Source organism: Rattus norvegicus, chromosome 3 (assembly GCF_021556685.1).
Source record: "Rattus norvegicus strain SHRSP/BbbUtx chromosome 3, alternate assembly SHRSP_T2T, whole genome shotgun sequence".
NCBI classification, from domain to species: domain Eukaryota; kingdom Metazoa; phylum Chordata; class Mammalia; order Rodentia; family Muridae; genus Rattus; species Rattus norvegicus.
This window is the reverse complement of record NC_141536.1, coordinates 27236369-27251693: the sequence shown is the minus strand read 5'-3', so window position 1 is coordinate 27251693 and position 15325 is coordinate 27236369. Positions and strand designations below refer to the sequence as shown.

At 39.8% G+C, this 15325-nt stretch overlaps 1 protein-coding gene across 9 annotated transcripts in view; it reads right to left on the bottom strand.

Moving 5' to 3' along the window:
- Positions 1-15325, bottom strand: part of Arhgap15 (Rho GTPase activating protein 15) — a 604300-nt gene that overhangs the window by 566885 nt on the left and 22090 nt on the right. The window lies entirely within an intron of this gene.

Below are 15325 nucleotides of genomic sequence, written 5' to 3'. Positions count from 1 at the left end.
TCCTACCAAGTGAAAGAGCAACCAATGCTCCTAGCTGCTGAGCTCTCTTTCTAGCTCCCCGAAAATAAAATGAAGAAAAAGAAATTTCCATCTAATCCAGTCTTCCATATTAAGAAATGACGGTGCCAACTCTTTGCCATTACCATATAGGCTTTTCATATACAACCTTGCTAGCTTTGTGTGTGTGTGTGTGTGTGTGTGTGTGTGTGTGTGTTCAAAAGTTATATCAACCAGAAGTAGAATTACTGTCAGAGCAAAACACACAGATCTAGTGGATCCACACTCACAGTAGTCATGCGAGAATTTAAAATTCCTGCCTGCTGACACTTGCCTACTAAACTCTGTTAGGTTAATTGGACAAAATATTTAAGAATAACATAACGAAAAGGGAAACCACCATTTACTTATGTGTGCTATATATTTTATTGATCTGTGATATATATCTTCAATAGAAAGAGCTTAACTTAGGCGAATCCAGTATAGACGCACTTTACACAAGCAGCTGTGAGGAAAATGAAAAGGAAGAATGCTCTTCAACTGCCACCTTTAGAGTCCCTAGAGTGAGCACATCTTCTGATCTTTATAGGGTTCCTCTGTGTAGTTTTGGTTGCCCTGAAACTCACTCTGTAGGCCAGGCTGGCCTTGAGCTCACAGAGATCTGCCTGCCTCTGCCTTTGAGTACTGAGATCAAAGGCTTCCATTACCACTCACCACCAGTCAGCAATATCTTCTTCTTTTTTCTTTATCAGTGTATCCTTTTTAATTGGATTTTTTTATTTACATTTCAAATGTTATCCCCTTTCCCATCTCCCCTCCCACTTCTTCTATGAGGGTGCTCCCCCACCCATTCACTCACCCTTTCCTGCCTCCCTACCCTGACATTCCCCCACAATTGAGGGATCCAGCCTTAGCAGGACCAATTGATGCCTCCTCCCATTGATGCCTTACAAGGCCATCCTCTGCTACATATGCAGCTGGAGCCATGGGTCTGTCCATGTGTACTCTTTGGATGGTGGTTTAGTCCCTGGGAGCTCTGGTTGGTTGGTATTGTTTTTATGGGGTTGCAACCTCTTCATCTCCTTCAGTCCTTTCTCTTCTAACATTTCAGATGCAAACATAGCTTCCCAGCTGCTGATTGTAGACCTTTCCCTAGCCTGGTCATTGCACCGGGCATATGGATACAATGTTAAGCAAAGCAATGACTAGTCCAATTTCATCAGGAAATATAACCCAAAAGAACAATCGTCTTACATTAGAGGAAACAACGGTACTGATATCTATAGGTTTTTAAATTGGATTATCATCATATAAAGATCAAGAAAATAGGCACTAAAATATGTAGCAAAGAAAAATGAGTTTTTTTGTTTGTTTGTTTGTTTGTTTGTTTGTTCGTTCGTTCGTTTTTGGACAGGGTCTTGTATGTCTCAGGCTTTCCTTATACTCACTAACTATCCTGGGATAACCTTGACCTTAGTACCCAATCCTCCTGCCTGTCCTTCCAGCCCTACATTTAAAAAAAAGTATTTATTTAAAGTATTATTTATTTAGTATTTAGTATTTAGTATTTATTTAAAGTATTATTTATTTAGTATTTAGTATTTAGTATTTATTTAAAGTATTATTTATTTAGTATAAAGTATTTATTAAAAGTATTTATTTATTTAAAGTGTTATTTAACAACAAATGGGAGTTAGAAAATTACAAAGACTTAAAGATATTTCTAGATTTGTTTATTTACTACATGGGAGCCAATGTTCACAGTAGTTAATTTTCTGATTCTCTAGAACTCCTGTGAAATAGACATCTATTCCAACTTTTCTAGAGAAGAGAAATGATGCTCAGTGAGACTAAGGACGTTCCCAAAAACACATGCAAAGGCAATGTGTACCTGATGCCAAAAAATAAATAAATAAATAAACAACACAGAAGGACAAAGTGTAGTGTATCTATGCAATGAAGACAAAAGTATGTGTGTCGGAGGTGGGGTGGGAGTAACTCAGTAGATAAGAACTTGGCTCTTTTGGAAGACTCAAGTCCTTTTCACAGCAATAATATTTGGCTACTCAGAGCAGCCTTTAATTCCATTTTTAGGGGGTCCAAAACCTCTGTTCTCCAAGGGTATTTGCACTCGTGAGGACCCAACTACAGACACATATGCATATACATACTTAAACATCTTAAAACGGAATGATCTGTTCATGAAAAATAAGATGAAGAATCAAAAACTTGTTCTGTCAAGTGAATGGCACCAGTCCAATAGAAAAACGGAAGAACTGGAAGCAGACTGGGTGGCCGCTTCTCACACATCTGTAATTCCAGCAGTCAGGAAGCTGAAGCAGGAGGGTGATGACTTGTGGGTCAGCCTAGGCTATATAACAAGAATCTGTCTCAGGAAAAACAAAAGAACATCTATTCTGCTACCTTATTTCTACAGTGTTCTAAAAAAGCAAAAACCAACATGGGGGTGCAACTCAAACTGCAATTGCTTAAGGAGAAAGAAGACAGTGGGGGCAAACCAAATAGGATGAAATGTGGGAGTGAAACGAATATTCAACAAATTGGTTAAACACAGTAATGGTTCCATGCTCATATAATAAAATGGACACCTTGTGCCTGCTAAATAATTATTCTCGATCACACTTCAGGTATAATGTGTAAAACTGTTTATAGGAAAGTTGTTCAAGGAATTCCTTAGTCTTGCTTGCTTGTTTGTTTGTTTTATTGAGTCTTTGTGAGTTTTACACTATGCACCCCAGTCTGGCTCATCTCTCATGCCCTCATATCTGTCCTTAGCTCTTGCAACCTCCCTCTCCGGCTAATAACACACACACACACACACACACACACACACACACACACACACACACACACACAAAGTATAGAAAACATCTCATCATGGAAGCTATAGTATGTCAAAGTATGCCATGTTTTTATTTTGTTTGCTTTTTTCTTTTTAATGAGCATATCTGAATGTGTTCTAAAACTTACCTAATTGAGTTTAAGAGAGTTCTTTCAATTGGTATAAAGTAAAAATTAAGGTAATAATTACATTTCACCTTCCTCTAGAAAGGTCTTTCATTTTCAAATGAAGCGCGCTGAATGTATTCAAGGCTTGACATTCTACGTTATTCAACAGATTCAAAATCTAAGTGTAGGAAATTTGTCACATTACTGGAAGAGTCATTCATGGTGCAGCCACTATCTTCTGGCTGAGACTATTCAGACACTTTATTTTCAGAGTCCCAGCATGTGCATTCATAGCCCATGCTGTTTTTCTACATCTGGACAACTTTTGGTTTTAGATAAAAATTTGCATTCTTATCCTCAGTTTTTAAACCAATCCCTAAATTGCTCGATGATGTACTACTGCCAAAAGGCAGTGTTACTTACAAAACTTATTCTCTGTGTTCTCCAATTACTTACTTGGGGACAACCTGCCTACTTCAGTGTTTGCTCTCAGCTGTATGACTCTTCATGCCCATTGTCTTGAGGTTTGCCCTTTTTCTTTCCCCTAACCATCGCTTCCTCTTTCCTCCAGCTTCACCTTTTAATACTTCACTATACCATGACTCTTCTCTTTCCTCACCTTTCCTTGTACTGTACTTCCTTTCTGCATCATACTGCACTGCAATTCTCCTTTAACACTTTTAGAACAGGATGGACTACAGTTAATTGAAATCATGGGAAGCTTGGAAGCTTCAACTGGATTTTATTTTGTTGTGCTACTCACTTTGTACTTGTACTGCCTCTCTGTCTATATGGATTATGTGCCATGTATTCAAGTGGGTTCCTGACACTGGACACCAAGTGGTGAACACCATGCTAATGATGCTGTCCCCCTCTGTGCGTATATATTTCTGATACAGGTATTTTGGAAGTCAGGTACACTAAGAGATTACAGTTCTAACTCTGTAACAGAAGATCTGACAAATGTCGTTTCTTTATCTTAAAATTCTGCTATCACCTTGTTTCTGCTAGTGACAAGGGGGAAGACATATGCCCAAGTGACTTCATGCAGTGTGTGAATGGGGTAGGCCTATGAATAGGATTAAGCACTGCATGAGGACTGCACAATGACAAGTGAAATCAAATATAAGATGCTGAACACTGCATCGAATTACTGCGAGTGTTACCAAGTCATTGGAGCTTAGGTAGCTTACACAACAAGGATGCCACACACAGGAATGATTCATGTTCTTGAGTGTCAAAGAGTTGACAACATTCAACTGCACCCTGTTCTTAGAGCAGCCGATGAGTAATCAAACTTAAGATTTTTTTTTAATTCAGGGAAATTCTCCTTTAATACTTTTAGAAAAGGATGGACTGCAGTTAATTGAAATCATGGGAAGCTCGGGAGCTTTGACTAGATTTTATTTTGCTACGTTACTCACTTTGTACCATCGCGAAGTTTAATTTTCTCAAACTAGAGTCACTTGAGAAGAGCAAACCTCAACTGAGGAGATTCTCCTTAAGTTCCATCTGTAGGAAAGTCTGTGGAGTGATTTCTTCATTAACAATTGATGAGAGAGGGCTCAGTACACTGTGGGCGGCACCATACCTAGGCCCAGGATCCTGGTTGTATAAGAAATCCCACTGAACAAGCAATAGAGAGTCAACTTTTATCCTTGGTCTTTGAGTCTTTCCTTGCCTCCCTGCTTCAGTCCTTTTCCCGGTTTCCTTGGATAATAGACTATGTATAAACTGCAAGTCAAATAATTACTTTCTTCCTCAAGTTGTGGTATTTTACCACAGGAACAAAGAAAACAACAGAAAAACTACCTTTTAATTGTTCTTTTATTTCCAACTATTTACAAGTTTCTAAATTTTTTAGAAAAATATAGTGTTCTAAAAAGGAGCTTTTTTAAAAAATGTCACAATACCTGATTTTTAAAGACGGGTGTGATGGTGCAGTTGTTTAAAAGCCTGCCATACAAGCACAAAATTCTCATCCTCCATGTATAAACCCAAAAGCTGGGCACAGTTGGAGATGTGGGAGGTAGATAGAGGGATATCCTTAAATTTTATTGAGAGCCGAACCAGCTGAATTAGTGAGCTCCAGGATCAGTTTCTGTGCCAAAAGTTGAAGTGAGGAGTGACAGAGAAAAGCATTTCATATCACCCCCATTTCATGTACACATGCACATTCTGGAACACCTATATGTATACCTCCACATAGGCACAAAACTGCACATATATACATCACACACATGAAAAGATTTCTGTCTGCTGAAAAACTTTATTACTTCAGGGTTTACTGAAATTCTTTCAGGAGGTGGGCAGCATTTTAAATGCTAGAGATTGTTCTTATAGTAAATGCCCCACAGATTTCTAAGAATGAGAAACATGGTAATCATTGCATTATCTAATATACTAAATGAGACTGTACTCAGACTATGAGATCAGTGTTATCAGACTCATGAAATGCTAGCAGATGGAAAAAAAATCAGGCAAGAAAAGACTAGGTCAGGCACCCTGGGCAAATCAGGCAAGGGCTTAGAGTACACACAGCCTTGCAAACATTTAGGATAGTGTAAACTAGCTACCAATGCTTGCACAAAGGGGAAATAAAGTGAAAAGAAAGAGAAAAACTGAAAGGAAGCCTTGACTGATGCCATAAGGAAAGTGGTGTTTGACCTCTGGGCGAGATTGTTTTTATTGCTTGCCCGTCTTCTGGTTGAGGTATGAGTTGAGAGGACTTAACAAAGCTATGCCAAGATGGTATTGTAAACCCTCCAGAAGAGGGTCTGAGAGAGCAGACTTCCCTTGACATCAGATACACATGTCTTCTATAGAGGAATGGAGAGGAGAGCAGAACCTCCCTGTTGATGGAGGAAGGTCCACAAAAGGCTGGAGAGAGGAGAAGGCAGCATGATCAAACAGAATTGGAATAAAAGCAATAGTGGGGGCCGTGCGTGTGCAGGGGTGACACACTCTCATTGACTGTCAGGAGCCACTGATAATGTAGAACTGCCTCTAGATCATATTTTGATCCTACTTACAGATCTTTCTTTACCCTCCTAAAATTTCTCATGTCCCCTTAACTTCTTCCTTACAACTCTCTATCCCTCTACCACCCACCCTACCATTGTCTTTATAATTTGGCTGTAAAGGTCCCTATCTCTCGCTTAGACGGTGAGTCATCTACGGAAGTGGGACTTCTGAAGTTTCCATCATCTATTATTTGTGACCTTCTTAAAGCATCCATTGTCACAAAAACTACTCAGATAAATTTATTCCAACTAAACCAATAAACATTATGAAAGATCAGCCAGCTGTCTCTATAATTCTCAAGAAGCATTTGTCTAAATATCAAACCAGAAACTCTCCTGGCAGTGTGCAGCTTTGTATCAGGTAGAAGACCATTGATGAGGTCATACTACCTATTGCCTTAAGGAAGCTCCATGGAGATGCCATTGAGGCTGTGCATTAGTGTTACATCTGGGGAAATGCCTCCTAGTTTTAGTGAAGTGATGTTTCAGTCTTCATGAAATACATTTCTTGCTATCAAACCATATCACAAAACATATTCAATCTTAACTCACACTAGAGCGTTCCTACTGTCTTGGAATGTAGTACTTGAGGATGGTTAGACTTCCAAAGGACCAGTATGCATTTTGGAGTATCTTCAAAAAGGACATGAAGAGATCCATGTCTCAACACATTATTTCAAAATTAGTCTCAGGTATTTTAAATTCTCTTTTATTGTTCTACCTGTGTCTTAACCTCATAAACACTTGGTTTTCTAAATTTTATAATGCTGGTGCTACTTGTTTCTTCTCTGCATGACTTAATAACCTTGAGTATGTTGCTAATAGTAGTTATAGCAACTGTTCTTATAGTAAATCTGCATTCCTGCTCAGATTCCTCATGGCTTATCCTTGACTATGTCATTCACTTAAATCATCATTTTTATTACACATGAAGAAACATTGATGTTTGCTGCAGGAGGTACTCAATAATGATAAATGTCTAACAAAGATGTGGAAAAACAAGACAATTTTGCATGTGCCTGGGATAGCCACTAATCTAAAAATTTATCCTCTGAATCCCAAATCCCCAATTTAGACATTAAAATGGAAATCGGTCACTTAAGCCTGGCTTTACTAGTCCTCTAGACTTTCTGATTGTGTATGTACTAAGAAAAAGTGTGAGTATCTTGTGGTATGGCTCAAGTCCCACCTTCAATCCTGTTTTAAAAACAGGAAGCCGTGATGAGGACACACTTCATAAGAGCCACACAAATGTTGGCTCTGCTCCTCAGACTCGATTCTGTGGTGTTCTGGGCTCTCTTTCACCTCTCACCCTGCAGCAGTCCAAAGAAGAGTGAATGTGATGTGTAATCGCGAATTCCACAGCTGTCCTGCCAATTATTTTTTGCACTGTTAATTATGTGGGAGCTCAGCAGCATGCCCTTTTGAGTTTGGAAATAGAGTTTTGACATCTCTTTCACAACAGCAGCATTAAAAAGCGGAGTACATTAAGATATCTTTGAGCTATGGAAAAGTGAAAAGGCCCCATGATCATGTAGTCTCCTTGCTGTGGGACTCAGCAGTGGTGAGCTTACACACATTGCCTTTCTTCTCCAAGTTGCCATAGGAAGTTCAGTTATCCCAGGCAGCACAGGAGTCTTTGTCCCTAAACATACGTGGTGGCATTGTAGGCTCCATAGTCAGGAGGGTAAGTCTGAGAAACTAAGGGAACAAAGATTCCAAAGTAAGTCTGTCAGACAAGAGGAAAGTAAAATGATCACTACACCATCACATTAGGTGCATCATATGTATCATTATATCATATAATACCATATCATTTCATATATATCATTAATTACATTATAATACCATTATATCATAACATGTCATGTCATGTCAGATCAATATATATATATATATGCATATATGTGTGTGTGTGTACTAGGTACATCATATATCATAACATATATATATCCTTAGGTAGGTACATCACGTATGCATAGGAATATCACATAAATTCTCCTAATTAATTAATATGTGTTCTTGTGAGTTTTGGAAAACATGAGAGAGAACAAACACTTCTTGGGTCTATAAATTACAAATATGGAAAGTAGTTAATGCTAGTGTATGTAGCTTACCAACACATCATCAGGCAAACATCTGGCTAAGCTTTTTTGTATTTTAAGAATATGTGTGACGTCTTTAGCATTGTTTGTGAAGACCAGCGCACTGTGAGTATGTCATAGCAAGTCAGAGGCACAAAGAAGCAAGGCTTTTTATACTTTATGTGGCCAGAATTAAAGTACTCCTCAAGATTCATATAGATTTCCAAAAATGTACCAAACACCATATTTCCATTCCATTTCAGAATAACCCTTATGTTTCCTTCTTATTGTGAAAAATGAACATCTCCCTTGAGAACAAGATTGCTTCGGGCAGTTTATATATGTACATACACACACATACACAAATATGAACCTTTTCATATGACACTGGCTACCACGGGGAGCTTTCTGAGGACAACTATTTCAGAACCAGATAGCACAAGTGCTCTCAGAGATTTCCTATTTTATCAGAGTCAGCCTAGATTCTCCTTGTGTAGCAGATGAGTTATGTGGTCACCCCCACCCACAAAAGCGGGGTCCCTTCTGCCTCCAAATGTAGGAAGCCTCTGTGTGGTCAGACGCTGTCCCTGCCTCTGCCTGTCGGGAACAGACGAACTCTCCAGGTCTGCTAAGGGTTCATGGCTACTCCACGGACAAGCATTATTTCTCAGAGAAATTCATTTCAATCCCCTGGAAAGATCTTATGTTGATCTGTGGTAGAACAAAGTCTATTTGTTTCCCTGTGGAAATGACTTGTGGCTGTGGTAACTCCAGTAATATGTGGCACTACCTTCGTGTCATGCTTTCCTGACAGGTCAGTAATTAACTTGCATTGCAATTGCTTGCCGTTTCTACCACAGCAACCATTTACCAAAATAACATTTTAATTTCAGTTTCCTCCCAGATTACATTCCTTTTCTTTTTCTCCCAGTGGCTTCTACATCTCTATTAAGTCTCATTTCCCCAGACCACTTCCATAAGCTGAGAGAATGCAATAAAACCCAGTTTCAAAAATGTCAAATATAATGAGAAAGGAAGATCACAGGAAAGGAATTTGATCATAGCCAGCCCATTGGGTAACATTGCCTTTGACAGGGCAGGTGTTACATACGGGAGATGTGATAATAAGACCTTGCGTTTATTTAACCAATTTCAGGGAATCCGGGGATAAGCTGCACTTACTGAAAATGGCTGACAGGTCAGCTACTTAGGCAAATTGTAATATTACTATTATTATCCTTGCATGCATCCATCCTAAGTGGAGATAGTTCATTAAAAAAATCAAACAAAACCAATAACAATAAGCGAACACCAACAAAACCAGACTAGATCCAAAGTCTATGTGGTAGACATTTCTGACATTCATTAACCGTAGCTTATTGGCACCCCTCATATTTCACAGACACATTAGAAACATTCTCATGGAAACAAAGCAGCCAGTTTGAGCCAGAGAAATGAGCTTGTTGTGTCTCACGGGTTCTACAGCAATTATCAAGAATCTTGCAATGGAGTTAGGCATAGCATACTTGTGTACCATGGAGTCTGATAAGGTTGGAATAGAGAAGGAACCGAGGAACTTGTCAAGGGAAATGTGCCTAGAGCTGGTGCTGGCGATAAATACAATGTCACTGGAGAAGGAATAATCAGAGCCTCACAGGTTGAGATCACTACATTCAAAGAAGAAAAACACTTATATCCACACTGTGGTAGGTGATGGATAGTTGATGGAGAGTTGGTGGCTAGGAGGAAAAGCTAAGTCGATAAAGTCTGGTAGGACTGACTGAGGTCAATTGTGCGAGTGCCTTCAAGGAACTTGAACTGGTCTTATAGAACTTGGAGACACTTGGTTATTTATTTAAGGTCATTTTGCTTTTCAAAAGATGGATATGGGCCAGTGAGGGCGCTCAGTTGGCCAAAGCTCACTGCTGCACAAGCCTGTACCCTAACCTTGACACCCCAAATTATGACAGACCGATGACTGAGTCCACATCTTCTGACCACAGTACATGTGCAAACATACACACACACACACACACACACACACACACACGCACGCACGCACGCACACACGCACGTACACACACCCCAATAAGAAACACAAATATGAACACTTATTTCTTCATTTATTTATACATCTTATTGTCAAAATAGGAGAACAATGTGACATAAGAAAATAATCCAGGACTTTCAAAAATACAGTTTGGACATTTAAGTACTTGCTTAATGTTTCTAGGCATCAAACATGTACAGAGCAAGGTAAGATGCGACAAGAAAGTCAAAGTTCTTAGGGATAAAGTTCACGTACAATTTCACTGAACTAAGAACCCAGAAAAGGAAACTAGTGGAACTTCTGCTTTCTCCTGATGCTTAGGCTGCTGGGAGAGCATTGGAAAGGCAGGACCAAAATGTGATGGATGAGGCAGTTACTTTTCAGGACTGGAAGAAGTTCTGTGGAACACCAGTCCCTTGATACAGAGTAGAACTACATAAGAGGCAAGCAAGGCAAACTTTGGTCTGTTTGACTTGAAGAGTTTGAGTACTTTCATCTCAGGGAAGTGATGACTGTCCTAAGGATTGATATAAAGCATCTATTAAAGATAACCATCAGCCCAGTTGCCTTACACCACCGTGCTAGAAAATGCTGGCCAAAAACAGAGTGTAGATATTGCCAAGGCCAGGCATATGGGCTGACCTTTGCTGGAAGAGCATCAGGTGCAGACACAGCATTTGAGCCTGTGCTTGTGTCTGTTTCCTGGGATTTCTGGTTCTAAGGTTATTTATGCCCTAAAGGGCTTTGACACTGTGCCACAGTTCTTTATCAAGATGGCTAAGTCTAGGTACTGATTGTGATAATGCCAGATGTTATCTTTCTCTTTGCCTGGGCAGGGGTCAAATATGCAGAAGTTGCATATTGCACATTTTGTGTTCAGTGATCAGCAATGTCAATACAGCTGGCATTTGTTTCATTTAGAACATTTGTTATTGTGTCCATTATTCTTTCCATAATGCTGATGTGTCCAATGTCTGGATTGATTGGATTGAATTGCAGTGCCAACAGGGTCTATCTGGGGGTGACCGCATGGCGAAGTTCCACTGTTGTGAGGAATGATGGCCTTATGGCTTCATCACTGAAGGTTTTCCAGAGTTGTATTTTTTTAATATATTTTCAACATGGCTATCTCTCTTTTATAATGAGCATACAGCAGGATAAATACCTGTAAAGGCATGCTTGCATGTGTGATCAATGTGTGTGTTGTGTGTATCCCTGAACTCAAGCAGTATTACAGAGCAATAGTGATAAAAACTGCATGGTATTGGTACAGAGACAGACAGATAGACCAATGGAATAGAATTGAAGACCCAGAAATGAACCCACACACCTATGGTCACTTGATTTTTGACAAAGGAGCCAAAACCATCCAATGGAAAAAAGATAGCATTTTCAGCAAATGGTGCTGGTTCAACTGGAGGTCAACATGTAGAAGAATGCAGATCGATCCATGCTTATCACCCTGTACAAAGCTTAAGTCCAAGTGGATCAAGGACCTCCACATCAAACCAGACACACTCAAACTAATAGAAGAAAAACTAGGGAAGCATCTGGAACACATGGGCACTGGAAAAAATTTCCTGAACCAAACACCAATGGCTTATGCTCTAAGATCAAGAATCGACAAATGGGATCTCATAAAACTGCAAAGCTTCTGTAAGGCAAAGGACACTGTGGTTAGGACAAATCGGCAACCAACAGATTGGGAAAAGATCTTTACCAATCCTACAACAGATAGAGGCCTTATATCCAAAATATACAAAGAACTCAAGAAGTTAGACCGCAGGGAGACAAATAACCCTATTAAAAAATGGGGTTCAGAGCTAAACAAAGAATTCACAGCTGAGGAATGCCGAATGGCTGAGAAACACCTAAAGAAATGTTCAACATCTTTAGTCATAAGGGAAATGCAAATCAAAACAACCCTGAGATTTCACCTCACACCAGTGAGAATGGCTAAGATCAAAAACTCAGGTGACAGCAGATGCTGGCGAGGATGGGGAGAAAGAGAAACACTCCTCCATTGTTGGTGGGATTGCAAACTGGTACAACCATTCTGGAAATCAGTCTGGAGGTTCCTCAGAAAATTGGACATTGAACTGCCTGAGGATCCAGCTATACCTCTCTTGGGCATATACCCAAAAGATGCCCCAACATATAAAAAAGACACGTGCTCCACTATGTTCATCGCAGCCTTATTTATAATAGCCAGAAGCTGGAAAGAACCCAGATGCCCTTCAACAGAGGAATGGATACAGAAAATGTGGTACATCTACACAATGGAATATTACTCAGCTATCAAAAACAACGGCTTTATGAAATTCGTAGGCAAATGGTTGGAACTGGAAAATATCATCCTGAGTGAGCTAACCCAATCACAGAAAGACATACATGGTATGCACTCACTGATAAGTGGCTATTAGCCCAAATGCTTGAATTACCCTAGATGCCTAGAACAAATGAAACTCAAGACGGATGATCAAAATGTGAATGCTTCACTCCTTCTCTAAAAGGGGAACAAGAATACCCTTGACAGGGAAGAGAGAGGCAAAGATTAAAACAGAAACTGAAGGAACACCCATTCAGAGCCTGCCCCACATGTGGCCCATACATATACAGCCACCCAATTAGACAAGATGGATGAAGCAAAGAAGTGCAGACCGACAGGAGCCGGATGTAGATCGCTCCTGAGAGACACAGCCAGAATACAGCAAATACAGAGGCGAATGCCAGCAGCAAACCACTGAACTGAGAAAACTGAGAATAGGACCCCCGTTGAAGGAATCAGAGAAAGAACTGGAAGAGCTTGAAGGGGCTCGAGACCCCATATGTACAACAATGCCAAGCAACCAGAGCTTCCAGGGACTAAGCCACTACCTAAGGACTATACATGGACTGACCCTGGACTCTGACTTCATAGGTAGCAATGAATATCCTAGTAAGAGCACCAGTGGAAGGGGAAGCCCTGGGTCCTGCTAAGACTGAACCCCCAGTGAACTAGACTGTTGGGGGGAGGGCGGCAATGGGGGGAGGGTTGGGAGGGGAACACCCATAAGGAAGGGGAGGGGGGAGGGGGATGTTTGCCCGGAAACCAAAGAATTATTATTAAGTATTAAATAAATTAAAAAAAAGATAATATAAAAAAAGTTCAAATATTTGTTGTAAGCTGAACAGTATTGAGCAATCTCAGCTAAACACCACACTAGGGCACTGGAGATTCACCCAGAGCTCTGTTACAGGAACTTCCTCACCTCACCAAAGGTAACTATGACTCTGTCTTTCATATTCTGCTTATTTTTTTCCTACTACATTGTGTTTTTCTTCTACCATGGGTAGCAATTCTTTACAAATCTTGGTCCAATCCATTTCCATTGTATACGTTTTCCACTTTGGGGTGGCCCTTCACTTCTTAATGCTATCTTTTATTAATAGGATCCTTAAATTTTAATATTTTCTAATATCTTCTTTCTTCCTTCTTCAATATTTTATTTTTCTATATGAGCGCGTAGTTGCACATGTTTATAGGTACCATGTGTATGTCTGGTACCCATGGAGGCTATAAGAAGGTATCAGATCCTCTGGAACTGGAGTTAGAGGTGTGAGTAGGCATCTGGAAGCTAGGAGCCAAAACATGTCCTTTGTAAGGGCAATGAACATCATAGGTGCTTAGCCATTTCTCCAAGCCAGCCTTCCTCTACTGCTCACCACCTTTTCCCTAAATATGCCCTGGGTAACTCTTGGTCACTCCCATACTTGTTTCATACTATATATTTTCCTTTAAATAATTTGGTTTCTTTTATTTTTATAGCTGTGATTTAACTTGTAATAGTTTTGTGTTTCGTATGAGATGGAATTAAATTCTTGGCCTATGGACAAACCATGCACATCTATATTTGCAGCTTTGACTTGAGTATCATCTCTAATATTCACAGAATGAAAAGGGACCATGAGCTAGCAAACCATCTAAAGGGACAGCTTCTAAAGGGCTCTCCTAGCCACAAGAACAGACAGATGGATATAAACTCTCAAGTGCTAACATTGTACAAAAATGACATAAGCACTTGCTCACGGTCAGGGTAATCAATGACGACTGAAAAAATAAGTCATGGTTATCTAACAGGCATTAGAAACAGCCAATGGGAATATCAGAGGGGCAGGGCATAAGCTATCAACTAGGTGGTTCACTAAGAGAATGGCAGACATCACGTCCTGGGCAGTTTTTCACATCAGACTCAGTTACCAACAGAAAAGAATGGCAATTTTGAAGTAGGACATTGGTACTTGTAAGTGGATAAGGTAACAATTGACCAAGTTAGCAGCAGAGGAAGCAATGGTCAGAGACAATCAAATACCTAGTGGAGAAGAAGTGGTCTAATGAGTGCCTGGACATGGAACTAAGGTGGAAGTGAACAGGGTATCAAAGACCAGTTACTTTTGCAAGTGCAGAATCCAATTGCAGGTTAGTTAAGATTTATCCTTGGAGACAGAATGAACAAGAATGCAAGTACACTGAAAAGGAGCACTTGATTACAACAGAGAAGTGGGGAGGAGAATTATACAGCAATGGTCTTCAATGATCTGTGTCTATAGCTTTACTAAGGATGCAGTCTTAGCTGGATCTTCCACAGTCATTCCAAGTCAATAGGATTGACAAGGGGATTCAGGAACCACATTCACCCATCACCCGTCAGGGACCCAGACGTCCCTGACTTTAAACTATTTTATAAAGGTTTACATAGTTTTATTTTTTATTTTTGATTGTGTGTGAGTGTGTGTGTGTGTGTGTGTGTGTGTGTGTGTGTCTGTGTGTCTGTGTGTCTGTGTGTTGTGTCATTTGCATGTGGCCAGCACAGGCAGAGTCAGAAGAAGGGATGTGATCTCTTGGAGGTAGGATTCCGGGTAGCTGTGAGTTTTCCAACATGGATGTCAGGCAGCAAGTCCTCTTGACAGATGAACATCTCCAGCCTCTGTTATAAAGGTTCTATATATTATTTTTATATAAGTACTATACTAAAATTATTGCTATATCATTACTATCTTCATCCTGTTCTTGTTTTAGTTGGAGTTGTTTTATGGGAATGAAAGCTCACTTTAGAGCATGCAGGTGTTGGAATAATGTATTGGGAAGGGATGAGGCTATGGGAAATGTTGTAGATGTATGAAATGTTTCAATATGATAGTCAGATACTAAAAACAAACAT